The sequence below is a fragment of the Stegastes partitus genome, unplaced genomic scaffold (assembly GCF_000690725.1).
Source record: "Stegastes partitus isolate 25-593 unplaced genomic scaffold, Stegastes_partitus-1.0.2 Scaffold691, whole genome shotgun sequence".
Taxonomy (NCBI): Eukaryota; Metazoa; Chordata; class Actinopteri; family Pomacentridae; genus Stegastes; species Stegastes partitus.
In genome coordinates, this window is record NW_007578422.1 from 389,239 (window position 1) to 395,089 (window position 5,851).

General features: G+C 37.1%; 1 protein-coding gene across 1 annotated transcript in view; it reads right to left on the reverse strand.

Annotated features, from left to right (window-relative positions):
- LOC103363796 (failed axon connections homolog) overlaps positions 1-5,851 on the reverse strand; it is a 15,760-nt gene that overhangs the window by 4,536 nt on the left and 5,373 nt on the right. The gene's annotated exons all lie outside the window — the stretch shown is intronic.

Sequence of the window (5,851 nt, forward strand, 5' to 3'; positions counted from 1 at the left end):
GCGCCAATTAATAATTTTCATCCGGATAAATATGAAAACTAATTGACAGTCGTGGCAATTTAAAAACAATTAAAGCCTTTATTTTGGTGGTGCATATGTGTGTGTGTGTGTGTGTGTGTGTGTGTGTGTGTGTGTGTGTGTTTTGCAGCTGGATGTAAACACACACTCCAGCTGCAGCACAAACCCTCCATCAGGCCTAAAAGCAGAAATAATTCTACATGTGTGTCAGGCATCAGCTGGAGGAACGTGCATACTTTAAAAATAAAAATAAAAATAACATTTTTAAAAAATGCAAAAATGAAATATGGAGCGAAAATTAAAACAATCCGATTTGTTTTATTTATTTCTTTTTATTAGAAGTGAGACGTGTTGTGATGCTGCAGGGGAACCTTTCAAACCGAACCTCGCTGTCGTCCAGAACCTCTGCTGTCAGTGTGTTCGGGAGCTCAGCTGACGTCTGCTCCATCACATCATGTGCAGATGGCGCCACCCAGCGGCCGCACAGCGCTCCTGCGCACTGAGCGTTGATGTCATTCTTTTCATTTTGTCACAGAAAAAGCTCCAAACCAGCTGCTGGCTCATGTTTACACTGGATCAGCTCATCCTGGGGTTTTTAGATTCATAAATGTGTGTTTTTCTGGGGAAAAAAAAAAGAACATTTCTGCACTGAATTGTACCAACATGATGGATAAAGACGGTTTATTTTACAGATTTGTCATTTCCAGGGAAGCGTTCTTAAAGAAATCAAGTGATCTGGTGCTAATTAAAGGCAAAAAGGTTAATATGACAGTAATTTATTCAGAGTTTTAAGATCATTTTAGAAGAATTTTGTTCAAAAAGCTTCTCCGTGTCAAAATAACTTAGACATTTGAATGTGATTTAAATCAAACATTTGAAAACTTCCTGTTTCTCCACCACAGTTTACTTTTTGAATAAATTAAACACTTTATTTTAAATGTTTGCAACCATTAAAATCCTCTTATGTGGTGTTATTTAAACAACAAACAGGGATCAGGTTGTTTAAAACACTTCTTTGTTTGCGTTTCTGTTGAATATTTTACATAATTGTTGTTTTTAAAGTGAATTTCTTTCAAATAACAACAAAACTTGCAGAAAATAAAACAGAACAGCTTTGAAAAGTTAAAAACTTCATTTAAAACGTGGAGGATCTTCTGACGTTTGACTCTCGACCTCACAACAAAATGTTTTTATAATTCATGTCACCCAAAATGACAGATTTATTTTATCTGAAAGTGTGAAGAACATATTTAACATCAGAGAATGTTCATGGAAAAAAATTCCATCTCTAACTTTTTTTTTTTTTTTTTTTTTAGTGTCTAGTTTACTAAAAAAGAACCTGACTTCATTTTCACAGCTGCACTGTTTCGCTCAACTGTAAATACTGAGACTTTTATTTTGAAATCTGAGCCAGTTTGTGCAGTATTTAAGAAAAAAAAATAGAGGAAGAGTTCAAAGAAAGTTATTTTTTGAGTTTTGTATTGAATTTCTTTGAACAGTTGTTGGTTTTTGGAGTATTTTTTAAAAATGTATTTAGCAAAATAAAACCTTTATTTTAAAAAAAATCCTACGAAACAAATACAAATGAAACAAAGAATTAGTATTTTCAGATCTAGTTGGCTTTAATTTAAAACGACAACCCACATTTTGCTTTATGAATATATTAAACACTTTATTTTACAGGTTAGTAATTATTAAAATGATGTCGTCTGATGCTAATTAAACAGGGATAAAGTTAAAGACTTTAGTCTTAACGAGGTGGAAACTCTTAAACCTGTACTGATATGAGGACGAGTTTATTTGGTTCAAAATGCCTAAAATCACTCGTTAATGTCATTAAAATGTGTGAATTATACATTTAAAGATGGCTTCACTTGTCTCCAAAATTTCCCCAAATTAATTGAATTTCTTCAGTGTTTTTGTCCAAATTTTGCATTTTTCCACCAGATTTGACTTCCTGTGCAGATAAAACATTTTATTTTACAGGTTTTTAAATATTAAAGAAAAGAATCTGGCTTCAGTTTCATACATGTTGTTAATCTCAACTATTAATACTAAAGCTTTAAAAACAATCTACTGTTGCTCCAATTTAGGATCAAAACGTGATTTTAGTGTTTTTAGATCCAGTAAATGACATTTTTCTCCCAATATTCTGTCATTTCCCGCCACATTTTACATCCTGCATGGATAAAACACTTTATTCTACAGTTTAGTGATGATTCAAATGAAATAATCTGGTAATAATCAGAGCAAAACCAAATTATTCAGGGTTTTGTGTCTAATTATCTGAACAGTTGTTGGATTTTCGTGGAGCAAAACGCAAAAACAAACGGATTCAGGTGAGGAATTTAAAATGTGCAGCTCATAGCTGATAATAAGGCAAGTCCAGTGTGCATCATGCACAGAGCTCAGAACCACACATTTTATGTGGCAAAATGTACAAATACTACGTTTAACCATCACAGCTACGAATACTGAGGCTTTTATTTTGAAATCTGAGCCAGTATATGCAACCTTGGGGCCAAAAAATAGAAAGAAACAGAGATTTGCCAAAGAAAGAAAAGGTAGACGTGTGAATCTTTGTGTGTCTGTGTGTTCAGACGTCGCTCTGGACCTGATTAGCCTCCATTAGCGCCATTAGGATGCCGTTAACGTTATTCCAGTGGGACACGTTCCACTCACCAATGCTACAGTTTTCCACCATGTTTTACGCCCTGCATATATAAATCGCTTTATTCTACAAGGTTGCAATGATTAGGATGATTAAAATCTGGTTGGAATTAGAATGAAAACAAAGATAAAGTTCACAGAAAGCTCATTATTTAGTTTTGTGTCGCATTTTTCCAGCAGATGTTGATTTTTAGCGAAATTTCGCTCAAATAAATGTTCAGATTGCAGAAAATATCGACGAAATGTTAAAAACATATATGTGCAAGTCCAATTTACATAGTTCATGTAGCTTAAATCACACATTTTATGTAATTAAAATGTGTAAATTATATGTTTAACAATCTCACCTACTCATGCTGAGGCTTTTATTTTGAAATCTGAGCCAGTATGTGCAACGTTAGGGCCAAAAAAAACAAAAAACAGACAGAACGAGTGGTTTGACAAAGAAAGACAAGGGAGAAGCTGCACGTTTGTGTGTCTGTGTGTGTTTGTGTTTCCCATCATGCATTTAATATTTAAAACACTTTATTTTACAAGTCGGAAATAAATGAAATGATCTAATTTGGTACTAATTAGAGCAAAAACAAAGATAAAGTCAGAGTTTGTGTTGAATTTTCCAAGCAGTTGTTGGTTTTTAGTGGAATTTCCTTCCTCACGTAAATAAAACTTGCAGAAAATAAAACTTAAAAGTCAAAAAATGATGTTGATTTTTTCTTTTAAATGTAAAATTTAAACTACTTTCCTCTTGAGCAGGTGAAGCTTAAGAGGAACTAATAGCGTATAAGTCTTTTTGTTATCATGCACATCATTCCCACAGCTCAAAGTCAATCATTTATAAAACAAAAACGTGTGAATAATATGTTTTAGTGTTTAACCTACAATACCGAGGCTTTTATTTTGAAATCTGAGCCAGTATGTGCAATGTTAGGGCCAAAAAAACAGAGAAAGAGTGGTTTGACAAAGAAAGACAAGGGAGAAGCGTGCACGTTTCTTTGTGTGTGAGTGTGCACGTGCGTGTGCATGTGTGTCGGGGTGTGAAGCAGCTCTCTGGAGGACCCTGTTGCCTGGATCCTGTCCTATCAGCAGGCCACCATCTGCCCTCCTCCCGGCCCTCGCGCTCCTACAGGCCTCCTCTGCATTATTCATATTTCTACACAAACACAGACGGACACACACACACACACACACACACACACACACACACACACACACACACACACACTCGGCTTCTCCCAGGATTTGTGCACAATGCAGCGAGGAAGCAGCCAAAGCCGTCAGACATCACCCGTGTGTTCGTCTCCTGGCCTTTCCTCCCGACACTTCTCCGTTTTCTCCTCCTCTTCGTCTCTTTTTGTCATTTTTTTAATATATTATTGTTCCTCCAGAGCTCCAGCAGCAGCACAAAGAAAAGGGCAGCGAGCTAATCCTGCAGCCTTGTTGGCCGGCTCAGCGTTGTCATACGGCAGCGAGCACACCGGGAGGATTAGGAGGCGATACGTGGACAGGAGGACTCACCTCCACCTCCTCAGGTGGAGCAGCTCTGACTGGAGACGGCCCAGAGCGATGGCAATTACATGTCACGTGATTCAGATCTACAGGAATCAAGTGTTTCCTCTGATAAAACTCACACTTTATATTTACTATATCAAAATAAAAGCCCCACAGAAGGAACACAAGGCAGCACAATGATCACTACTAAGAGTCCCACTTAGAGCTCCGCATGTAGACCCACAACCGACCTGGATAGGTGTGAATAGTCGGATGTTTCAGGCAAATTTGGGTGTTTTTGGAGTCATTTTGATGATGTTTTGGGTCATTCTGGACCATTTTAAATCACCAGCCTTTTCAGTTTGTGGTCATTTTATACAATTTTGACTCAACTGGGTCGAGTTCAGAGTCATTTTGGACAAAGTTTAAGTCATTTTGAAGAAGGTTTGGGTCATTCTGGACCGTTTTAAGTCATTTTAAAGAAGTTTTGGGTCATTCTGGACCGTTTTAAGTCACCAGCCGTTTGAGTTTGTGGTCATTTTAGACAATTTTAATTCAACTGGGTCGAGTTTGGTGTCATTTTGGACAAAGTTTAAAGCATTTGGAAACAATTTATTTAGGAATTTTTGGCTGATTTTGTTCAAGTTTTGAGTCATTTTAAAGAAGTTATGGGTCATTCTGGACATTTTTAAGTTATTTTTTGGCCCTTGTGCCTTTACTTGACAGGACAGTAGAGAGAGAGACAGGAAAGTGGGGAGAAGAATGGAGGGAAGGACCTGCAGCAAATGGCCATGAGCTGGATTCAAACCTACGGCTGCTGCATCGGGGACTATAGGCCCTGAACATTCTGGACAATTTTAATTTGTATGAGATTCCAGTCATTTTAGGCAATTTTTGGTAAAGTTTTGAGTAATATTGGCAAAGTTTAAAGTCACTGTGGATAAAACCAGCATCATGGGAAGGTTTTAAGTCATTTTTAACAAAGTTTTAAGGCTTTTGGATCAATTGTTTTTGTAATTTTTGGCTCATTTTAGCCACATTTTGAGTCATTTCTGGACAAATTTCAAGTCATTTTGGTGAAGTGTTTTCAGTCACTCTGGATGAGTTTTGAATCATTTTAATCGTTAACATGTTCGTCAGACCGGACGTCGTCCTGCCAACCATCTTTACTGGACGGTTTCGTTGCTCCACCTTTTTCTTTAGAAGACCTCAAAGGTGTTCTGTTGGATTCAAGTCAGGACGCATCAAACACACACACACACACACACACACACACACACACACAAACACACACACACACATTAGGTCACAACTGGATAATTAGAAGTTATTTTTGGGCAAATGTGAGTCTTTCTAGACAGGTTTTGTGTATTTTGGACAAAGTTCAAGTCATTTTGTCGGTTATTTTGATAAATTCGAGGTCATTTTGCGAGAGCTTCGAGACAATTTTGGGTCCATTTGTTTGAGTTTTGAGTCATTTTGAACGGATGTCAAGTCAAAACGTCGACACACAGTTTTAAGTTATTTGGACAAATCTTGTGCCATTTTGGACAGTTTTTAGTCGTTTCAGTCAGGTGACACACTTGTCCAGGTTGTAGTTTTCACGTTGTTCTCACACTCCCATCTTCATGCATCCACTGTGGTGGTCCTGGTCAGGTTCACACCAAACATCTGG